This window comes from Cervus canadensis, chromosome 26, assembly GCF_019320065.1.
Source record: "Cervus canadensis isolate Bull #8, Minnesota chromosome 26, ASM1932006v1, whole genome shotgun sequence".
NCBI lineage: Eukaryota > Metazoa > Chordata > Mammalia > Artiodactyla > Cervidae > Cervus > Cervus canadensis.
In genome coordinates, this window is record NC_057411.1 from 21,584,360 (window position 1) to 21,609,319 (window position 24,960).

Here is a 24,960-nt window from a genome sequence, read left to right on the forward strand (position 1 = left end):
CATCTGAGCCACCAGGGGAGCCCAAGAATACTGGAGTGGGTAGCCTATCCCTTCTCCAGGGGAATCTTCTCAATCCAGGAATCAAACTGGGACCTCCTGCATTGCAGGTGGTTTCTTTACCAGCTGAGCTACCAGGGAAGCCCATATTATAATATAATAGCAAATAATTCAGTCTATGTTCAACAAACCCATTGAATTTTTCATCATATCTGCAAGTAAGTGGTGCTGTGTCTTGACTTGTAAAAATATACATAGATTTAGCTATGTATATCGATATAGATAAAATCATAAATATAATCAGGTAGCTTTGGAGAGAATGAAAATTCAAAAGTCCCTTTAGAGTTCAGGCTATAATTTTCCTAACATACAGTTGAGAACTTATATCCATTAGCAAAGGCTGATTATGGGAGTCAAAATAATAGGTGAATAAATGGTGGATGACAAAAAGAGAATTAGGTCATGAAATTAAAGATTTTTGCAAATATCTCAATTTTATAAAAGGAAGCATGTAGCAGTTGCTATACTTCTAATTCCACAAACACTCCAAAGGCAAATGAGTTTAACTGGATGAAGGCAAGTGTCTTGCCATGGCTTTAGGTAAAAAGTGATGTTGAGGCTAGATGCACAATAAAAATGAAGAACTATTAGTGGTCTCACAAATAAAAGTAAAGGGTGAATCTTTCAAAAGAATTCCAATTATTGAACAATTTCTATAGCAAGGAAAAGCTATAAAATTTATACAGAAATGAAGACAAAATTCTGAATATCTACAAAGTAATATTGATACTATGAATAGACTTCCATTGTTCTTGTTTCTACACTCAACATGTGAAAAACCATTAAATTCAATCATATCTTTTTAGTACAACTTTTGTATTAAAATAATAAATTTCAATACATACCCACATAGTTTTATGGAGGAGTTCTATTTATGAGGCAGAACTGTTAGAGCAGCAGAACCAAACCTTTTAGGTCCCTGGTTTTGAGGAAGACAAATTTTCCATGGACTGGGGTAGGAAGCAATGGTTTTGGGACGATTCAAGCACATTACATTTATTGCTCACTTTATTTCTATTATTGCATCAGCTCGACCTCAGATCATCAGGCATTAGATCTCAGAGGTTGGGGACCCCTGCGCTGAGGTCTCAGATACAGCTAGCCTCTTTTCCCCTTCTTTTCTGTTTTAGCAAACTTCCAGCAACAAAATAGACAACATTTTGTGATGACAAACATGGCAGTTGCCACACAGGCCAGCAGGAACCCGATGACATCCAAAGAGTGGTACTGGAACCAGGTGAGGTCATGGATAGCTGGCCGCAAGTGCTTGGCTCCTTTGTGGCGCATGACAAACTCGATCCAGAAGACTGCTCTGTCCAAGGGCTTCATCGGCTGATCATGTTGAATGGCTGATAATCTCATCACATTCTCTTTGTAGCTGAAGGAAAATCAAAGAGTGATCATTTATGGAATGAGCTATAATAGATAAATATGTGAAATTTTCTTGCAGATGGTAACACAGAGTGCAACACAGAGTGGAAGAAAAATAGATAATTTTTTCCAAGGTGATTGTTGAGATATTAGCTTAAGGGCTAGGATTTCTTAAATGCATAGCATTTCAAGCTACAAAGAAAAGACAGAAAATGGGAGAAAACAAGACTGTACATTCTGAAGAATGGAATGAGCTGTCCCAAAGGGAAATAAAGGAAATTCGTAATATGTTTGTCCAAAGTTTGAATTATCTCATAAAGAATTGTTAATAGACCTGGTAGATGTATTTCAAAATGTTATAATCCAGATATAGCAGGTAAATCAGTGATGAGGTCTGGAGACATATCCAGACAGGGCTAATCTTACATTAAAGTGGTGGTTGAAAGTGTGGAAATAGATTGACAGTTTGATTCCTGACTCTTTGTTGGCTGCTTTTTTATTCTTTCTGTTCCTCAGATTTAAAAAAAAAATAATAATTTTATTAACAATTTAAAACCTTTTAATTTTTTATGCTTTTAATTTTACTTTGGAGGGTTCAATCATGATAGAATCTGTTTCTCAGTTTTTCATTGTTATATAAAATGGCTAGGAATAGTACCTTATCTAATTATTTTGAGAATATTTTATTGATTCTTAGAGGCATTCCTAGCATGCAGTAGACAGTACATGTTTACTAGTATTGTTGTTCTGGTTCTTGTTCTAGAAAGTCTGGAGAAGGCTCAACATTTCACTCTCAGGATTGCAGACACACTTGTTTCTACTGTTGAAATGCTGTCAGACTAATAGACAAGTAAGAAGAATAAAGAGATATAGCTCATGAACTTTAAATCACAAAGTGTTATTACATGACAATGTAGTAATAACAATGGAAGTAACTATTCTCCCTTTTCTGTCAAAAACACAGGAGGAGAACTGGGTTTTTGAGAAGACTGCAGTAATCCTGGAAATATATTTTTAATATAATAGGGATAGACTACAATAAAGAAGTTACTTAATATGTGTAAAGTAACACTGTTTTACTGAATATAACATGTAGCATATCATGAACATTCAGTATGTCTTCATTTTTGACACCAACACTACACTGTTAAAAATTCAAAAGACATATAAATATACTAGAGATATGTATATTTACATAAAAACAGCAAATGATAGAGTTGTTTCTTTTAAAAAAAAAAAGTGCTTTTTATGCTGTTCACTTAGGAAAATAGCTGTGCTAAAATTAAATTTAAATAACAGTGCTTATAAAATACAAAATGCATTTTGCTGCCATTACTGACACATTCTCAAAATGTTTTATTTACAAAGTCATTATGATAAAAAACAGGAAATATATACATCATATTTGTGATATTAATATAATTGTGTCATTGAAATTCATGTATATCCTGAAGTGATTTGGAAATCAAATATTTCTGTTTTCAGAAAATGTGGCTTTTAAATAGGGATAACCCAACATAACTATCTATTCCAAATAAGACAAAAATGAGCACAAGTAAAATAACTCTGAATATACTTACATTTATAAGGTGTATCTACATAGTTGTGATTGAGTGAATTAGAAAATTCTAGTTGTTTACCATTTATCAATAATGGAATCAAAATATTATTACAGACTAGCAGATATAGAGAACAATCTATTGGTTATCAGATTTGGGGGAGTAGAAACACACGGGTGGGGAAGTTGGAGGCAAAATTATTGGGAATAATATAAACTCAAGGAGGTGTTGTAAAACACTGGAAATTTAACTGCTATTTGGTAATTACTTTAAATGGAAAATAACCTTTAAAAATTGTGTAGCATTTTTTAAAAAAGGAATATCCTAACATATGGGCTTCCCTGGTGGCTCAGATGTAAAGAATCTGCCTGCAATGCAGAGACCTGGTTTGATACCCGGGTCAACAAGATCCTCTGGAGAAGGGAATGGCTACCTACTCCCATGTTCTTGCCTGGAAAATTCCACGGACTGAGGAGTCTGGTGGGATACAGTCCATGGGGTCCTAAGAAGTCCAACACAGCTGAGAAACCAACACTTTCACTTTTTCACATCAGCATACTCTTCCCAAGTCAATTATGTTTAGATTTTATAATTCTTCCAAACAAGACAAAATGACCACAGTAAAAAAATAGCCCCAAGAATATACCCACCTTTATAAGTAGTATATACATAGTTGAAACTGGGTAATTAGAAAGTTATAGCTGTTTATCATTTATCAGAGATGGAGTCAAAATATTAGCATAGAAAACTTGGAAAATATTAAATGCAATTGGAATTTGAAATGGATTATGTCATGGTGGTTTACTGAAAATAAACCATCTTTTAAGAGTTTAAAACCTTTGAGAAGTTCACATGCTGAAAGAGAGTAAAGTGGGCAGATGAGGATCCACAGCATTCATGGTTCCCTACAGTAACTGTTCTCAGTGCTTCTTAATCCTTCTATTACCATTTCAGTGGCTCTTCGCATTCTAATGATTAAGTTTGTCAAAATTTCTCCACTATCTTTAAACCACTGACAAACCTTTTCCATAAAACCATGAAAAAATCTGAATGTGACACTCACAACTCGTTATTATTGTCTGTTTTCAAAGCATTGAGCAAATCTTACACCTCATTGTGCTTATGTGAAGACACATGGCTGAGTCCCTGGTCTTCAGATGAGAACTTCTTTAGGATTAGCTAGTAAAAAAAAATATATATATATATATATATATATACACACACACACACACACACACACACACATATATGTACTCACGAAGGATTATTAATGACTTCCTTCAATGCGTTGAGCAAATCACTTGCTGACATTGTTTCCAAGTCCAACCTGACAGCTGTTCCCTTGGTTTTCATTCGAGCGATGTTATCATCTTGATCAGCAAACAAAGGAGTGCCCACCATAGGGATCCCGTGATAGATGGCCTCATAAACGCCATTGCTTCCACCATGAGTTATAAAGGCTTTGGTTTTTGGATGGCCTAGGATTGAGTCGATTTCAGTAAAATTATTAACTATAACTCAGAATAAAATGAGAAATGAGTATTATGAGGCACTGGAAGAAACAGTATCTTAAAGATAAGAGATTATTACGCATATGAAAGTGCTTTTAATTTGCTTTCAGAACTCAGAGAAGAAACGGCAATGTCTGCTGAAGGGGTAAATGAAGACTTTGTGAAAGAAGCACTTAGTCACTTGAACATTACAAATGAATCCAGGATTGGCAGGTGAACAACTTGAAAGAACATTCTGGGTAAAAGAAACCACATGTGCAAACAAGGAGGAAGGCATGCGGGAATTTATTCTCCTAAAGACATAGTGAAGTCATTTAGTTTGATAGGAATGGTGTCAGGGGAAAAGAAGGATAATGTTAGTGGCACTGGAACCACAGGAAGGAAAAGCTAAATTTTATCTTGAAGTGTGCTATTGACTCACAGAAATGATTGTGAATTATTTCTTACAGAAAATTGAGAGTCACTGGTAATGGCAGGAGAGTTCTTATTTTTAGTAGCTTTTAACATACTTCTACAGAATGGAAAAGATAAGTATAAGGAAAGAATTCAGAGACAGAACAACAATCCAGGAAGTTACTGAAAAGTTCACTGTGAGAAGCAATTACAGCTAAAGTAAAGATTCTGGCTGTAAGGGATGTGACTATGTAGAATAAAATGACAACTTTTATATATTCTCCTTTTTTCCCATAGCAAAGAAAATTATAATAAAGTAGTAAAGTTTTCTTTTTCAGTGTTTGAATAATTGCTTTGTAAGTTTGTTTCCTGTTGAAGCATTCTCACTCTGCTCAGCTGTTTCATGTTTTCATTATTTGTTCTGACAAGTCTCACCAAGAAGGTCATTCTGGGGAAGCCATTTATACAACCGGGTGTTGGGTCCTAAGGTATCTGGTTTTTTGCCATCATATCTCCATAGAACCTGTTAAAGGTAAAAGAAATACCTTATTCTATGAGTTGAACATCAAAGTTATACTAATAATTTCTAAATTGACTCAAATACATAGAATTACATGTCCTCCACATGACATGTAAGGATATGAAGGCATATTAAGTAATGGTAACTATTAATACAAAGACATAAATAGGAATACCTATGTTTGATGTGTTAATTATGTACACATGATGGCACAGACAAGTGAGATTTTCAATGACCAACTCAAATATTTAAAAAACTGTTTTGTTGTTCGTTTTCAGTCACTAAGTAGTGTCCAACTCTTTGCAGCACATGGACTGCAGCATGCTAGTCTTCCCTATCCTTCACTATCTCCCAGAATTTTCTCATATTCATATCCATTGATTTGGTGTTGCTATCTAACCAAATCATCCTCTATCACTCCCTTCTCCTCCTGCCCTTAATCTTCCTCAGCATCAGGGTCTTTTTCAATGAGTCATCTCTTTGCATCAGGTGGCCAAGGTATTGGGGCTTCAGCTTCAGCATCAGTCCTTCCAATGAATATTCAAGGCTAATTTCCATTGGTTTGACTAGTTTGATCCTGCACTCCATGGGACTCTCAAGAGTCTTCTCCAGCACCACAATTCAAAAGCATTAATTCTTAGGCACTCAGCCTTCTTTATGGTCCAACTCTCACATCCATAAATGACTACTGAAAAATCATAGCTTTGACTATGTGGATTTTTCTGGGCAAAGTGATGTCTTTGCTTTTTAATATGCTGTCTAAGTTTATCACAACTGTTCTTCCATGGATAGCTGATTTTTTTTCTATCACAATAAGTTGGTGGCAGATTACATGTAACCTACACATTTATTTGCTTTCTTTATATGGAGTGCTATTTTCAGATTTAATGGTCACTGATTTATTTATTTTGACTGTTATAAAAAAGTTTAATTATATCAAGTAGTTAAAATGGGAAGTTATTTTATTAGAATTTTACATGTTTTGATTACAAAGAGGAAAATGTATGCAATCAATCTCTTAAGATTAATATTTTGGCTTATTTATAATTTATTACCCCCTTCATAGATCACATCCTTGTCATGGTAAAGGGGTTTGTGTAACTCAATGAAGCTATGAGCTATGTTATGCAGGGCACCCCAAGGGCAGATGGGTCATAGTGGAGTGTGCTGACAAGTGTGGTCCACTGGAGGAGAGAATGGCCAACCACTCCAGTATTTTTGCCATGAGAACTGCATGAATAATATGAAAAGGCAAAAATATATGACACTGGAAGATGAGTTCTCCAGGTCAGAAGGTGTCCAATATGCTGCTGAGAAAGAGTGCAGGGCAATTACTAAGAGTTTCAGAAAGAATGAAGTGACCGGGCCAATGAAGAAAAGATGCTCAGTTGTAGATGTCTGGTGGTGAAAGTCTGATGCTGTAAAGAACATAGGATCCTGGAAGGTTAGACCAATAAAATCAAGGTAATTGGACATGGCCAAGCAGGAGATGGCAAGAATGAACATCAATATCTCAGGAATCCAAGAACTAAAATGGACAAGTTCAGTGAATTTATTTCAGATGACCATTATATCTACCACTGTGGTTAAGAATCCCATAGAAGAAATGGAGTAGCCCTCACAGTCAACAAAAAGATCAGAAATGCAGTGCTTGGGTGCAATCTCAAAAACAACAGAATGATCTTGTTTCATTTCCAAGGCAAACCATTTAACATCACAGCAATCCAGGTCTATGCCACAGTCACTAAGGCTGAAGAAGCTGAAGTTGATTGATTCAGCAAGACCTACAAGGTCTTCTAGAATTAACACTAAAAAAAAAAAAAAAAGAAGAAGAAGAAGAAAAGAAGAAAAAGTCTTTTCATCATAGGGTTTGGGATGTAAAAGTAAGAAGTCAAGAGATATCTAAGATAACAGGCAAGTTTGGCCTTGTAGTACTAAAAGTAGCAGGCAAGGCTAACAGACTTTAGTCAAGAGAACTCATTGGTCATAGTAAACTTCCTTTTCTAAGAACTGATGACTCTATACATGGACATCACCAGATGGTCAATATCAAAATCAGATTGATTATATTCTTTACAGCTGAAAATTGAGACGTTCTATGCAGTCAGCAAAAGAAGACCTGGAGTTGAGTGTGGTTCAGATCATAAGCACCTTAGTGTATAATTCAGATTTGAATTGAAGAAAATCTTGAATTGAAAGTGGGGAAAACTACTAGGGCATTCATGTATGACAGAAATCAAATCCCATAAAATTACACAGGGGAGGTGATGAATAGATTCAAAGGATTATATCTGATATACAGAGTGCCTGAGGAACTGTGGATAGAGGTGTGTAACATTGTACAGGAGGCAGTGATAAAAACAATTCCAAAGAAAAGGACATGCCAGAAGGCAAAGTGGTTATCTGAGGAGGCTTTATAAATAGCTGAGAAAAGAAGGGAAGTGAAAGCCAAGGGAGAAAGGGAAAGAAAGATATACTCAACTGAATGCAGAATTCCAGAGGATAGATAGGAGAGAAAAGAAGGCCTTCTTAAATGAACAATGCAAAGAAATAGAGAAATCAATGGGATATGAAAGCTAGAGAGCTCTTCAAGTAAGTTAGAGGTACCAAGGGATCCTTTCATGTAAAGATGGGCACTATAAAGGACAGAAATTGTATGGACTTAACAGAAGCAAAAGATATTAAGAAGAGGTGGCAAGAATAAACAGAAGAACTATACAAAAGAGGCCTTAATAACGTGGATAACCGTGATGGTGCGGTCACTCATCTAGAGCCAGACATCTTGGAGTGTGAAGAAAATGGGACCTTAGGAACTATTACTATGAAAAAAGCTAGTGGAGTTTCAGCTGAGGTATTTCAAATCCTAGAAGATGATACTGTTAAAGTGCTGCACTCACTATGCCAGCCAATTTGGAAAACACAGCAGTGGCCACAGGACTGGATAAGGCAAGTTTTCATTCCAAACCCAAAGAAGGGTAATGCCAAAGAATGTTCAAACTACTGCAAAATTATTTTCCTTTCACATGCTAGCAAGGTAATACTCAAAAATCATTTACTTGGCCTGAGCAGTACATGAACCAAGAACTTCCAGATATGCAATCTGGGTTTCAAAAAGGCAGAGGAACCAGAAATCAAATTGCCATCATTCATTAGGTCATAGAAAAAGCAAGAGAATTCCAGAAAAACATCTATTTTCGCTTCATTGACTACACTAAACCTTTGACTGTGTGGATCACAATAAACTGTGGAAAATTCTTAAAGAGTTGGGAATACCAGACCAGCTTAACTGCCTCCTAAGAAACCTGTATGCAGGTCGAGAAGCAACAGTTAGAATCAGACATGAAACAACAGACTGGTTCAAAATAGGGAAAGAAGTACAGAAAAGCTGTATATTGTCACTCTCTTTATTTAACTTATATATGCACAGTACATTATGTAAAATACTGGGCTAGGTGACTCACAAGCTGGAATCAGGATTGCTGGAAGAAATATTAACTACCTCAGATATGCAGATGATACCACTCCAGTAGGAGAAAGTGAAGAGGAACTAAGAGACTCCTGATGTGGGTGAAAGAGGAGAGTGAAAAAGCTGTCTTAAAACCCAACATTCAAAACAATAACTCCATGGCATCTGGTCCCATCACTTCATGGCAAATATATGGGGAAAATGTGGAAGCTGTGACATATTTTATCTTCTTGGTCTCCAAAATCATTGTGGATTGTGACTGCAGCCATGAAATGAAAAGACACTTGCTTCTTGGAAGAAAAGCTAAGACAAATCTCGACAGAGTATTAGAAGCAGAGACATCAGTCTGCCAAAAAAGGTCCATATAATCAAAGCCATTTTTTTTTCCAGTAATCATGTATGGATACGAGAGTTGGGCAGTAAAGAAGGGTAGGTAAGGTAAGATAAGGTGAAGTCACTCAGTCGTGTCTGACTCTTTGGGACTCCACGGACTGCAGCTTACCAGGCTCCTGTATCCATGGGAGTTTCCAGGCAAGAGTACTGGAGTGGGTTGCCATTTCCTTCTCCAGGGGATCTTGCTGATCTAGGGATAGAACCCAGGTCTCCCACATTGTAGGCATATGCTTTACCATCTGAGCCACCAGGGAAGTCCTTAAAGAAGGTTAAGCACCGAAGATTTGATGCCTTTCAATTGTGGTGCTGGAGAAGATTCTTGAGAATCCCTTGGACTGCAAGGACATCAAACCAGTCAATCTTTAATGAACCCAATCTTGAATATTCATTGGAAGTGCTGATGCTGAAGCTCCAATACTCTGGCCACCTGATAACTCATTGGAAGAGACCCTGATCTGGGGAAGGTTGAAGGCAAAAGGAGAAGGGCTGGCAGAGGATGACATGGTTAGATAGCATCACTAAATCAATGGACATGAATCTGAGCAAACCCTGGGTAATAGTGAAGGACAGGGGAGCCTAGCATGCTGTAGTCCATGGGATTGCAATGATTCAGATAACTTAATGACTGAACAAGAACAGTAAATATTTTTAATAATAAGTTAATTAGTGCTGTCAAAGAAGTATGTTCTTTTAAATTACAAATTATTAAGCACTACTTTCAAAAACAATGAACAGTGTAATTGTTTGACTTGAATCAATATCGCATGACTACATTTATTGTTAAAATTTAACTCCCGAGAGCATCTGTGTTTGTTGTGTCCTCAGGAGTCCTTCAAGGAAAAGGAACAAGTGACAAAGCAGAATTTACTGGTTAATCTTCCTGCCCATGCTACCATTGTATTAATAACACCAAAAGTCACACTGTGTCTCTTAAATATCATTCTTTTGATTACTATGTTGAATAATTAAAATTATCATGGATCAAAGGCACTCCCTGTACTGCAGTAGCACCTGCCCTGTATATTTTGGTTTATATATACATATCTATGCATATGTATAGATATGAGATAAATTGCTGCTATCATATTATTTACCTTTCTGATAGTAAATGTCTAAAATCAGATCTTTACAGAGTTTAACAGACTCATTAAATAGTTTTCCATGACTAAGTTATTGTATCTACCTTTTGTGGAATTTGAGCGAGGGCTGATGCAATCACCTTGGCTCTGTCTTCTGACATGTTACTGACCATTGACCCCAAAGAAAACACAATACCATCTGCACAAACTCTTCCATTTCCTGTGAAAAAAGAATTTGCTTCATCACAAAAGAGCAGCAGCATAGCATACATTATTGAAGGAATTGCTACAAGCAACTAAAGAGAGAAAATCAGAAATTGCTCAAGATACTAGAGTAGTCATTTCCTACAAATATATTGTGGTAAGATACACATGGCATAAAATTTGCTTTCTTAATTGTTCCTAAGTGTATAGTATATTAGTGTTAAGTATATTCACATTGTGCAACCAATCTCCAGAACTGTTTCATCGGACAAGACTGGAAGTCTGTGATCATTAAGAAACTCTACTTTCCTCTTTCTCCAGCCTTTGGCAAATTTCATTCTCCTCTGTTTATGTAAGTGAGATTAGTCTGGATACTTCTTATAAGTTGAATTGTACAGTATTTGTCTTTTTCTGACTAGTTATTTTCCCTTAATGTAAGGTTCATTGATGTTGTGACATGTGTCAGAATTTCCTTTTAAAGGTGAGTAATATTCCATTGTTTGTATATATGACATTTTGTTTATTGCTTCCTCTGTTGATGGACATTTGGGTTGCTTCAACCTCTTGGCTCCTTTGAATACAGCTTTTATGCATATGTTGTACAGATATCTCATTGAGATCCCAATTTCAATTATTTTGGATATAAACCCAGGAAAGGAACTGCTGAGCTCTATGCATAGACAGGTTTTATGTTAGAATGTGCACATTATTCTTATGACATACTATACAGTTAGCTAATAGAGTGATTTCCCTCCCTCACCCACCCCATTCCCCCAATTCTCTTGAACATGTTAACTTCACCTCTTGGACTTTGGTCAGTTGTGTTAATAAATATTCAGCAATAAAAAAATCATTAAAAATTTTTTGGGGGGAACTTCATATTATTTTTTTAAATGTTCCCTTTTTTTTTAAAAAAAAGTATTTTTCGTCCTTGAGATCCTGGGAAAGGAATGGGTGATATGAGGTCAAATTCTTCCATTATATGTATTTGTGCAAATGTGTTTCTGTATAAGCAGGAAATAAGATAGAGCCAGTACTCAGTAGTGACAAGAAGATACTATTAAGCTATATTATCCTGAGGCTCTTCATTAATCATGATGTTAATTACTAACATAGATTCTTGGAAGGAAGTTACTTGCAGGATTCAACTCCCTTTGGTTCTTTGTTGTTATAATTCTACTAAATCATTTATTTATTCCAGACAGGCTTTTTGAGAATTATTTTAGGTTATTCATCAATATTTCATTTCCTGACTATGAGCACTATGAAAAAAAAAATATGATCCTAATCACTTTATGTCATTCATTCAGCTCTGTAATCCTATCCTTCACCTTAAACTTTGTCATGATTTCCAAACTCTCCGTCTAAATTACTAACTACTGACTTGAGGAGTCAATTATTATAGCTTGGGTGTTCTAGGAAATAGTTCTGTGAGTTCTGTTTATAATCCAAAGTTACTCTTGTATAGTTACTTATTTGAGCGACCATACTGCTGTGTGTCTTTACATATCATACCTTTGTCCTGAACTTATATAATGAATGTCACAGATGGATGGGCTATGTCTAACTGCAGTGAAGGACCTTCAGCATGACTTCAATGAGTCCCGCTGGGGGCACCTGCTCCACAGAGGAAGAGGTGTCCAGGGCTTCCTGCAGCACAGGTCTGGTCAGCCTTTGAGTAATTCACTTCTACCTAAATAAAGCTCCTCCTGAATCCATATTTGCCTGGAATTGTTTCTGAATTATTTTGCTTTGTAGTCCTTGAGCCTTTCTGATTAAAGAGAAGTTACTTTCTATACTAGAATAATTCCAAATTTCAAATGGCATCCCACCCCAATATTCCTGCCTGGGAAATCCCATCAACAGAGGAGACTGGCTGGCTATAGTTCACAGGGTCGCAAAGAGTCAGACATGACTGGGCATGTATGCATATTCACTACTGTGTACCTTAGATCTCTAGTACTTATTTACTAAGAAATGCAAATTTGTATCCTTAAACAACATTTCTCCTCTTCTCCCACCTCTCGGTCCTGGCAACCACCATATTACTCCCTGTTATTACAAGTTTGGCATTTTTAGATTTCATATACAAGTGACATCTTACAGTATTTGTTCTTCTGTGTCTTGTCAAAAAGATAAACAAAATTGAAAACCTTTAGTTGGACTAATCAAGAAAAAAAGTGACTCAAATAAATAAGATTAGAAATGAAATGGAGACATTACAACTGATACTGAAAAAATACATAGGTTTCTGAGACTACCATGAATAATTACAAGCTAAGAAATTATTAATACATATATGAGAAGAGTGGAGAACTTCTTAAAAACAAAACCTACCAAGACTGAATCAGGAAGAAGTAGAAAATCTGAACACTCCTAATAAGTAAAGAAATTGAATTGGTAATCAGTAACCTATCAACACACAAAAGCCCAGGACCTGATGGCTTCACTGACATATTCTATGAAATATTATAGAAAAATTCATGCCAGTTCTTCAAAAAAAATCTTTAAAAATTAAAGAGGAAGGTAGGAACATTTCCAAACTCATCCTACAAGGTCATCATCATGATCATGATACCAAATAGATACTGACATTACAAGAAGATAAAACTAAAGTCAATATCCAGATTGAGTAGTGATGCAAAAATTCTCAACAAAATATCAACAAGCCAAATTCAAGAACACATTAAAAGAATTATATACTAAGACCAAGTGAGATTTATCTCTGGGTTGCAAGGATAAATAGAATGAACTATAAAATAGCTTGATTATCTCAATAGATGTCCAAAAAACATTTGACAGGGTATGACATTCTTTCATGCTGAAACCCTCAACATATAGGGTATAGAAGGAAAATATCTCAGTGTAATAAAGAACGTATATGAGAAACCCAAAGCTAACATTATACTCAACAGTGAACACTTGAAAGCTTTTTCTCTAATCAGAAAGAAAATAAGGATGCCTACTCCCACACTGATTCAATATAGTAGTAGAAGTTCTTGCTAGAGCAACTAGGTGAGACAAAGAAATAAAAGACATCCTAAATGGAAAGGAAGAAGTAAAATTTTTATTTTTCACAGAGGACATGATTTTTTTTTTTTGTACAGAAAATCTCACAGATTCAACAACAACAAAAAACCTGAACTAATTAACAAATTCAGTAAATTAGTAAGATATAAAATCACTATATAGAATTCTACTTCATTTCTGTGTACTATTAATGAAACATCTGAAAAAAAACTATCCAATTTACAATAGCATCAAAAGCAAGGAAATAACTAGAAATAAATTTAATCAGTGAAGTGATACTCCTGATACTCAACATCAGTAATCATCTGGGAAATGTATTTCAAAATCACAATCAGAAATCATCAAATATTACCTCACCCCTATTAGAAAGTCTATAACAAAGAAGAAAAAAGTGTTGTGAGAATGTGGAGAAAAGTGAAAGCTTTTACATTCTCAGTGGGAATGTAAATTGGTTTAGCCCTTATGGAACATAAATTGAAGGATCTTAAAACAATTAAGGATAGATCTATTGTATGATCTGGCAATTGTACTTCCGGGTATATAGTCAAAGGAAATAAGAACAGGATAGTGAAGAGGTATATGTGCTCCCATATTGACTGCAGCACTATTCACAATTAGCTAAGGGAAAAAAAACTTAAGTGCCCACCTATGGATGAATTATTTAAAGATGTTTCATAGATACACACAGACATACACACACGCAGACAGACACACATGCTCAGAATGGAATGTTATTCACCCACGAGAAAGAAGGAAATCCTTCCATTTTTGACAACATGGGTGGACCTTGAAGACATTATGCTAAAATCTGTGCTTTCATTTTAAACTTTACTCTATTCCTATAATCAAATATACACTATGATATACATCCTGAAAATTGTAATTCTAGCTTATACTTTTTTAACCTTCAAGAAAACTGTGATCTTATTATGTTTGGTTTTTTCCAAGTAAATATTTTAGTATATCTGATTTAGTATAATCTAACATTGTTTGGGCTTTCCTAGTGGCTCAGATGGTAAAGAATCTGCCTGGCGTGCAGGAAACCAGGATTTGATCCCTGGGTCAGGAAGACCTCCTGGAAAAGGGAATAGCTACCCACTCCAGTATTCTTGCCTGGAGAATCCTGTGGACGGAGGAGCCTGGAGGACTACAGTCTATAGTGTCACAAAAAGTCAGAGATGACTGAAGTGACTTAGCAGCAGCAGCATTTAATGTAAGCTTTTTAATGTTAGGAAGTTTTAAGGTTTTGATGATCAGATGAAGAAGATGAAATACTAAAGTATTTTTGTAAGTTTTAAGGCTTTTCACCAGTGCACTAGTTAAAATAAATGCCTTTTTCCAACAATATAAATGAGTATATATATATAAATATATGTTTTTATCCCCAACCTAGAGATTTATTTAAATTTATTTAAAGTAAATCATCTGGATTCATGTCAATATATGGCAAAACCCACTACAGTAATGTAAAGCAATTATCCTCCAATTAATATAAATTAATTAATTTAAAATAAAGAAAAAAATGAGTTAATGTGATATCTCTGGGAACACCGTACTCTAGTTTTCACTCATTATTGTCTGTATCTAGCAACAATCTGTTAAATGGTCTCTTCCTACTGTTAACCATTTACAATCCAACCCAGTGACTACGTCTTGCTTTTTATTTTTACGTTATATATGACTATCTCTTTCTCAGGGCTTTTGTCATAGCTCAGTCAGTAAAGAATCTGCCTGCAATGCAGGAGACCCGGGCTCGATTCTTGGGTTGGGAAGATCCTCTGGAGAAGGAAATGGCAACCTGCTCCAGTATTCACACTTGGAGAATCCCATGGAGAGAGGAGCCTGGCAGTCGATAGTCCATGGGATTGCAAGAGTCTGACACGATTTAGAGACTAAACCACCACCACCATCTCTTTCTTTCTTAATCCTTTCAATATTCTTCCCAATGCCCCTACTAGATGTTTCAAATCTTTATAATTATCTGTTTGCAACTTACCTCATCAGCATCATCTTATTCTTTATTCAGCCTTTTCCTATCTAGACTAAACTTGGACTTCTTGGCAACTGTCATTACTACTCCACCTAATTTCTTTTACATCTTCTTTAAACTGAGCTATGAGGGAAGCCCATTATCTTCTTCCACCCCTGCCCTATTCCTTCTGTTTATTTCTGAGCATTCTTCATATCTCATAATTTTCTATGAATCAGAGATAATTTCTATGATTCATGCTGAATATTTCTTTAACACTCTGGTCTTTGCATATTATAACATTTTTTACAGTTTGATTGTGTTCTGTCATTCCAGGTGGACTGTCAGGTGGTAGAAACTGTGCCTACACCATTTGTCTATGTTCATAATCACTTCTGGAATATGCTATATACAAAATTATCCTATAATAATTATAATACAATAGTAATGTAACATATTATAGTGAGATGAGATGGTTGGATGGCATCACCAGATGATAATAAAACTATTATTTTATTTATATAAAATATATATTTTTATGTAAAAGTATAATATAAATGTTCTTTAATGAATGATGCTTCTCTATTTGTTGAATAATGAAGTTGTATTTAATTGATGTATTATTAAAGTGTCCAATGTACTCTAGGGAGTTTATTCTGTAATGATAATGAAATCCAGATAGCTGTGTTGATATAGAAATACATCACTTTCTAGGTGGAAGGTCACTTTATCCAGGTTCCCACATCTGACTACCTGTAATCAAACATTCCAAAGAAAGAATACAGAATGATTCCTATTGAAAACACAACATTCACAAAGAACAGCAAGGAGGAGTAGGTGACCTTGGGCAGGGGCTTGGCAGGCTTGCAGTGGAGGCCTCCAACAAATTCAACATTTGGGAGTAGTGGACGAGGAAATGAAAAGTCCCAGTAGGTTCGAATGAGCCACATTTCAGCTTTCCCCATGGTCTCTGATAAGGTAGTAGGTCTTCCTGAAAGTAAAAAGAAAACCAACAAATGTTTGATCAAATGAGACTATTGTCATGTGTGTATATCAGATAATTTTTGTAAAGCAACTTGAGATGTTGTGGCCAAAGATGTTTGAATGTATCTGTTGTTTGATAAATATATAACATAGCATAGTATAGGATAATAAAATATATCTGGAAAACATCTGTTTCTACACAAGTAGAAACAATTTCTAAAAGCTAACAGGATATTTGAACCACAAATATGTGTATAACTCTCAATGTACATGTCTTCATTTATCAAGACAGTTTATGAGATTCCTAATGATTTTAAGTTAAAAAAAGAAGAATTTTGTAAGTTGGATAGTCACTTGCAGAAATCCTAGGTACTTCAATTTGTGGTAAATGACTTCCTGGTATCTGATACTAGTAATGGGCTTTACCCTACCCTATAATTTAAGTGTTTTCATAATATTTGTTAGATTGAGGGTCATTTAATATTTTTATTTCACTGTTTCACTTATTTGAGATAAATTTTTGTGAATTTATATTTATACAAACTCAACTTCCAAGGCACTAGGAAAAATAGGACTTAATGAAACCAACTAAAAACATGACTTACCTAGTTGTTTGGTTGCTAAGTTACCACTGACTCTTTTCAACACCGTGGGATATAGCCCAACAGGCTTCTCTGTCCATGGGATTTCCCAGGCAAAAACACTGGAATGGAATGCCATTTCCTTTTCCAAGGGATCTTCCTGACCAAAGGATCGAACTGGTGTCTCCTGCATTGGCAGTAGATTCTTTACCACTGAGCTGTCAGGAAGCCCAACTTACCTAGTGCTTCACTGTAAAACTGATTCCACTTCTTCTCATTGTATGTCTGGAAGAAAAAGTCAAAATAAAGTGTACATAACATATTTTTGATCCTCTCCATGAATGTCATGCGATCACTTAATTCTGAAAACATAACAGGTACATAAGATGGTGGGAATGGAAGTCTTCTGCTATTCTTCTCAATTATATGGCCAGGTGAGGTGTAATGACTGTATATGAATGGTATTTTAAGTAATTCAGCCAGCAGTTCACCACAGGGTCCAACGGCATCTGCAATAAGGATATCAAACCTTGATTCCTCTAGTTTTGTCATTAATTTCTTGTTGGAAACAGCGTCTTTACACATAGTTATAGCAGCATCATAAAATTCCGAAAATGACATTTTCACTGCTGAAAGATAGGTCCAAAAGGAACCTTTCGCCGCATACGTCAATTTCTCAAGAAGAAACTCCATCAAATTCTCATAATCGTTTTTTGTTAAAGATACAGGGAAAGTCTCAAATTTCATGGTCGATGGTTTGCTGGAATTAGTAATAGTGGAAGCTGAAGATATCAGAACAGTCACTTCATGACCCCCTGTGACAAGTTCATCCAGAATTGTCTTTATATTCAGCCAGTGACTAAATTCCACTGGCCACACCAGCACCTTTCCACAACTCCCAGTGCTAAAGTAGCAAGTCAGCTGTAGCAGCAGCAGAAGCGAGAGCCTTTTCATAGACATCTTGCTCGTATGTAGTACTTTTAAATAATTACTGTAAACTTTTGCTATTGCTCAGGCTTATATCCAGAAGAAATGAACCAGAAGTTAAATGATAACTTCTATTCCTTAAAAAAGTAGATTACATGAATAGTCAGCAGAAGTGGAAATCCAACGAAAAGACAAAGTGCAGAACACTTCGAGATGATACAGTGTGTTTAGTATTGATTTTTCAGTGCTGTCACCCATCTTGTACACACACATCAATTATATTTTGTGAGAAAGACGACTAGTGTAAAACAATAGCAAGTGAGAGGCTCTTGCATCTGCAGTCGCTGTGACACAGAATTAGAGATAAGGTGACATCAACAAGATGGAGGGTTATGAGGTCACAACAATTGTGTCCCTCAGAGAAACAGCAAAAACAGTAAATGACCAACTGCAAACCAATGTAAATTATTTTGGGAAAGTTCTGGACTAAAATGAAAAAGCAGCAGAAATCCTGCAGTCTGCAAAGACTGAGGATGTGTGTTATGATTTTTGAGTGTAATGCATTAATACTAAAGATACCAATGAAATTTGACTGGTCAATTGTATAATTTATGATCACTATTGCCATATTGATTTTTTTGTGTGAACGATCTGCCTACTGATGACAGTGAGGAGTTAAAGCAGAAGGCAAAGACAGAGGATGAGATGGTTTGGTAGGATCACTGACTCAATGGACATGAGCTTGAGCAAACTCTGGGAGATGGTGAAGGGCAGGGAAGCCTGGTGTGCTGTGGTCCATCAGGCGATGTTATCAGATTCATCAGCAAACACAGGGATATCCACCATAGGGATCTCATGATAGATGTCCTTGTAAGTGCCGATGTTTCCACCATGAGTTATAAAGCCTTTGGCTTTTGGATGACCTAGTATTAAGTGACTCTCAGTAAAATTGTTAATTATAATTCAGAATAAAATGTGAAATGGCATTATAAGGCACTGTAAAAAGCAGTGTGCTTTTAAGATAACAGATGGTTACACACAGGAAACTGCAATTAAATTGCTTTCAGAACTCACAGCCAGAAACTCCTGTCTGAGGAGTGTTAAGTGAAGACTTCATGAAAGAAGTGCTTTGTCACTTGAACTTCACAAGTGAATTCAAGATTGGCAGATGAACAACTTAAAGAACACTCTGGGTAAAAGAAACCACATATGCATAAAAAAGGGGGCATTCAGAAATATACTCTATAAAGATTAAGGAAGTCATTTAATCTGATGAGAATGGTGTCAAGGTCACAGAAAGGGTAATGGTAGTGGCAGTGGAACCAAAGAAAGGAGAATCTTCATTTTATTAAGAAATATGCTACCAGTTCACAAAAATGATTGTGGATTTTTTCTGTAGAAAATGGAGAGTCACTGGTAATAAAGAAGGAGCTGTTATTTATCAGTAGTATTTAAAATACTCCTACACAGGAGAAGCAATAGGAGTAAGGAAAGAATTCAGAAGTAGAACAATAACCCATTAAGCTATTCACTGTCCGAAGCAATTACAGGCAAAATGAAGATATTTTAATTCTGGGCATAAGGGACATGACCAGGTAGAATACAGTGCCAACTATGATACGTTTTCCTTCTCCCCTCTATTGTTGGGAGTAAAAACACAGAAGTAAAGTTTTCTTTCTGAATGTTTTAATAATAAACACTTGATAAGTTTGTTTCTTATTGAAGTACTATCATTCTGCTCAGCTGTTAATCATGTTTTTAGCATTTGTTCTGCCAATATTTACCAAGAAGGTCACTCTGGGTTATACAGACGAGTGTTGGGTCCTAAGGTATCTGTTTTTTTGCCATCATATCTCCATAGAACCTGTTAGGGTAAGAAAAATACCTTATTCTTGAGTTTAAAGTTATAGCATTAGAATTCAAGAGATTAATAGATAACTAGTTGAATATCTTCTATATGGCATGTAAGGAAGAAAGTATGTGTGATCTTAAGCAAGGATAACTACTAACACACTGACATCAGTAGGAATACTTACATTTTACATACTTATTACTGTATTCAATCAGCTATGGAATATAATCAAGACCATTTACACATAATGGCATAGAAGAATGTTGTTTTACTTGCCAAATTCAGATATTTTAAAAAGTTGCTAAATGGTCTTTATTCTAAATAAAAAAGAGAGTGGGAAATTTCTAATAACTGAGATACTTTATCTCTCTATTTTATTTTTTATAATTTTCTTAACTTTTATACCCCTTCGATCCTCATCCCTCAGAGGTTTAAACATACACTGACAAAAATTCATAATTTACAAGTTTTACAAAGCTTTAGTTTATTATATATTTTACAATTTCATTTTTTATGCTAGTCCTAATTTTCAAAATTGATATTTACTGGCTTATGTTATAGAAGACAGTTATATATCCACTCATTAATACATATTTTGATATAAATCTTTTACATCTTTTGATACACAAGGTAAATACATGTGTCATCAGCCACTGTTTCCAAATTGGGAAAGGAGTACATCAAGGCGGTATATTGTCACCCTGCTTATTTGACATATATGCAGAGTGATTGCTGGGAGAAATACCAATTACCTCAGATATGCAGATGATACCTACTTTATGACCGAGAGTGAAGAAGAATTAAAGAGCCTCCTGATGAAAGTGAAAGAGCTGAGTGAAAATCTTTGCTTAAAAATCAACATTCAGAAAACTAAAATCATGGCATCCGGTCCCATCACGTCATGACAAATCGATGGGGAAACAGTGGAAACAGGGAGAGACATTACTTTTTTGGGCTATGAAATCACTGCAGATGGTGACTACAGCCATGAAATTAAAAGACATTTGCTCCTTGAAAGAAAAACCATGATCAACCTAGACAGCACATTAAAAAGCAGAGACACTGTATATACCATGTTAATGGATTGGAAGAATCAATATTGTGAAAATGAGTATACTGCCCAAAGCAATCCATAGATTCAATGCAATCCCTATCAAGCTACCAATGGTATTCCTCAGAGAACTAGAACAAATAATTTCAGAATTTGTATGGAAATACAAAAAGCCTCAAACAGCCAAAACAATCTTAAGAAAGAAGAATGGAACTGGAGGAATTAACCTGCCTTTCTTCAGGCTCTACTACAAAGCCACAGTATTCAAGACAGTATGGTACTGGCACAAAGACAGAAATATAAGTCAATGTAACAAAATAGAAAGCCCAGAGATAAATCCACATACGTATTGATACCTTATCTTCTACAAAGGAGGCAAGAATATACAAAGAAGAAAAGACAACCTCTTTAACAAGTGGTGCTGGGAAAACTGGTCAACCACTTGTAAAAGAATGAAACTAGAACACTTTCTAACACGATACACAAAAATAAACTCAAAATGGATCAAAGATCTAGATGTAAGACCAGAAACTATAAAACTCCTAGAGGAGAACATAGGCAAAACACTCTCCAACATAAATCACAGCAGGATCCTCTATGACCCACCTCTCAGAATATGGGAAATAAAAGCAAAAATAAACAAATGGGACCTAGTGAAACTTAAAAGCTTTTGCACAACAAAGGAAACTATAAACAAGGTGAAAAGACAGCACTCAGATTGGGAGAAAATAATAGCAAATGAAGCAACTGACAAAGAATTAATCTCAAAATCATACAAGAAACCCCTACAGCTCAATTCCAGAAAAATAAATGACCCAATCAAATAATGGGCCAAAGAACTAAACAGACATTTCTCCAAAGAAGACATAAAGACGGCTAACAAACACATGAAAAGATACTCAAGTCACTCATTATTAGAGAAATGCAAATCAAAATCACAATGAGGTACCATCCCACTCCAGTCAGAATGGCTGCTATCCAAAAGTCTGCAAGCAATACGTGCTGGAGAGGGTGTGGAGAAAAGGGAACCCTCTTACAGTGTTGGTATGAATGCAAACTAGTACAGCCACTCTGGAGAACAGTGTGGAGATTCCTTAAAAAAACTGGAAATAGAAATGCCATATGACCCAGCAATCCCACTCCTGGGCATACACACTGAAGAAACCAAAAGTGAAAGAGACACGTGTACCCCAATGTTCATCGCAGCACTGTTTATAATATCCAGGACATGGAAGCAACCTAGATGCCCATCAGTGGATGACTGGATAAGAAAGCTGTGGTACATATACAAAATGGAATATTACTCAGTCAATAAAAAGGATACATTTGAATCAGGTCTAATGAGGTGGATGAAACTGGAACCCATTCTACAGAGTGAAGTAAGTCAGAAAGATAAACATCAATACAGTATACTAATGTTTATATGTGGAATTTAGAAAAATGGTAACAATAACCCTATATGCAAAACAGAAAAAGAGACACAGATGTATGGAACAGACTTTTGGACTCTGTGGGAGAAGGAAAGGGTGGGATGATCTGAGAGAATAGCACTGAAACATGTTAATAGCAACTGTGAAACAGATCACCAGTCCAGGTTTGATGCATGAGACAAGTGCTCAGGGCTGGTGCACTAGGATGACTCAGAGGGATGGGATGGGGAAGGAGGTGGGAGGGGGGCTCAGCATGGGGAACACATCTAAACCCATGGCTGATTCATATCAATGTATAGCAAGAACCTTTAGAATATTGTAAAGTAATTAGCTTCCAACTAATATAAATTAAAAAAAAAAATACACATTACTTTGCTGACAAAGGTCCATCTAGTCAAGGCTATGGTTTTTCCAGTGGTCATGTGTAGATGTGAGAGTTGAACTATAAAGAAAGCTGAACACCAAAGAATTGATGCTTTTGAACTGTGGTGTTGGAGAAGACTCTTGAGAGTCCCTTGGACAGCAAGGAGATCAAACCAGTCAATCCTAAAGGAAATCAGTCCTGAATATTCATTGGAAGGACTGATGTTGAAGCTGAAACTCCAATACTTTGGCCACCTGATGTGAAGAACTGACTCACTGGAAAAGAACCTGATGCCAGAAACGATTGAAGGCAGGAGGAGAAGGGGACGACAGAAGATGAGATGGTTAGATGGTGTCACTGACTTGGGCATGAGTTTGAACAAGCTCCAGGAACTGGTGATGGGGAGGGAAGCCTGGCATGCTGCAGTCCATGGGGTCACAAAGAGTCGGACATGACTGAGTGACTGAACTCAGTCAGCCACTTAAGAGAAATCAATCTTATTTATAATTTATTAGTAATAAATTAATTAAGGCTACCTGAAAAGCATAGCTTCTTAGACTACAAATTGTAAAGCATTACTTACAAGAAAAAAACAATTAGTAATTTTTGACGTGAATCAAGAGTGTTTCAACTTTCCTGGTTTGGAAAGAGTTTACATTTATAAAGGAAGGCTTTTTTTTTTTTTTGTATTTTATAAGTATCAATAAGGCTGCTGAAAAAGTTCCACCTTTGTGATAATAAAATTTATTGAGCTGACCATGAACACATTAACAATGAACCACAAAGGAATGAAAGTGGCAATCATGTAGTTCCTATGCCCAGTACAAAAGTAAGGTACTGATTTTGGAATTCCTAATCAATTTTCATAAACTGGATTATAATTTATAGTGTTTAACCTCTATTTGCTCTGGGAATGTAAAGTAACTCTATGAGCAAAGAAACAGCATAGGTCATTAGGGGAAGATTACCATATCAGATAGCAAATTATAAAAGTAGTTCAAAATATCCAAAGACCGCAGGAGAATTTTATGTATTAGCAAATAAGGTACCATTCTATTTGATGGAGAAAGAGGCTGCTGAATCTTTTCCATGCCAGTTCCCATATGCTTAATTCTTTCTTACAGTCCCTCTCCCTCCTCAAGCAGGAGAAGCAATGTTTCAGATTAGAAGCAGAGTACATTAAGGGCCAGACCTTACAATGCACAGGGTTTACTTAAGGGCAGGACCCATTCTTCTCTTTGATCTTCCTGATTCAGACTTTGGCAGGACCAAGTCACCAGGGAGGCTGATGTTTCTCTTTCTCTAAGTCACTGTGTCTGGATGGGATCTGGAGGTCTCCTGGGGAGCCCTGACCATCCTTTCTCTGAATAGCACCCTGCAAAGCACACTGACAGGGTGCTTTAAAATTTAGGGGAAGTGAAAGGGGCCAGGAATATCGGGCAAGTAAAACCTGCATGATGCATTCCAGACTTTTGTCAGTATTGCATAATGTCTTTGTACTAATGCACTTACTGTTAAAATGTAACTCCTGAGAATATTTGTATGTTTACTGTGTCCTCAAGAGTCCTAAATGAGAAGGAACAAATGACAAAGCAGAATTTGTTGGTTCATCTTCCTGCCCACAATCCCATTATAATATAAAAATTCATGCTGGATCTCTTCAATATTTTTCATTTTGACAATGTTAATCCAAAGTATTGTTAATAAAAGATACTCTAAACTACTGTAGCACTTGCCAAATATATTTTGGTTTTTATAAATATCTGATGTAAACTGTATATTGTCACCCTGCTTATTTAACTTATATGCAGAGTACATCATGAAATGCTGGACTGGAAGAAGCACAAGTTGGAATCAAGATTGCCTGGGGAAATATCAGTAACCTTAGATATGCAGATGACACCACCCTTATGGCAGAAAGTGAAGAGGAACTAAAAAACCTCTTGATGAAAATACATGTAAATCCATGGCTGATTCATATCAATGTATGACAAACCCACTTGAAAAAAAAATAATAATAATAAAAAAAAAAAAAAGAAAGTGAATGAGGAGAGTGAAAAAGTTGGCTTAAAGCTCAACACTCAGAAGACTAAGATCATGGCATCTGGTCCCATCATTTCATGGGAAATAAATGGCAAACAGTGGAAACAGTGTCAGACTTTATTTTTTGGTGCTCCAAAATCACTGCAAATGGTGATTGCAGCCATGAAATTAAAAGG

At 35.9% G+C, this 24,960-nt stretch overlaps 1 pseudogene; it reads right to left on the reverse strand.

Moving 5' to 3' along the window:
- Nucleotides 1–335: 335 nt before the first annotated feature.
- Nucleotides 336–18,116, reverse strand: LOC122428272 (annotated as a pseudogene).
- Nucleotides 18,117–24,960: the final 6,844 nt, after the last annotated feature.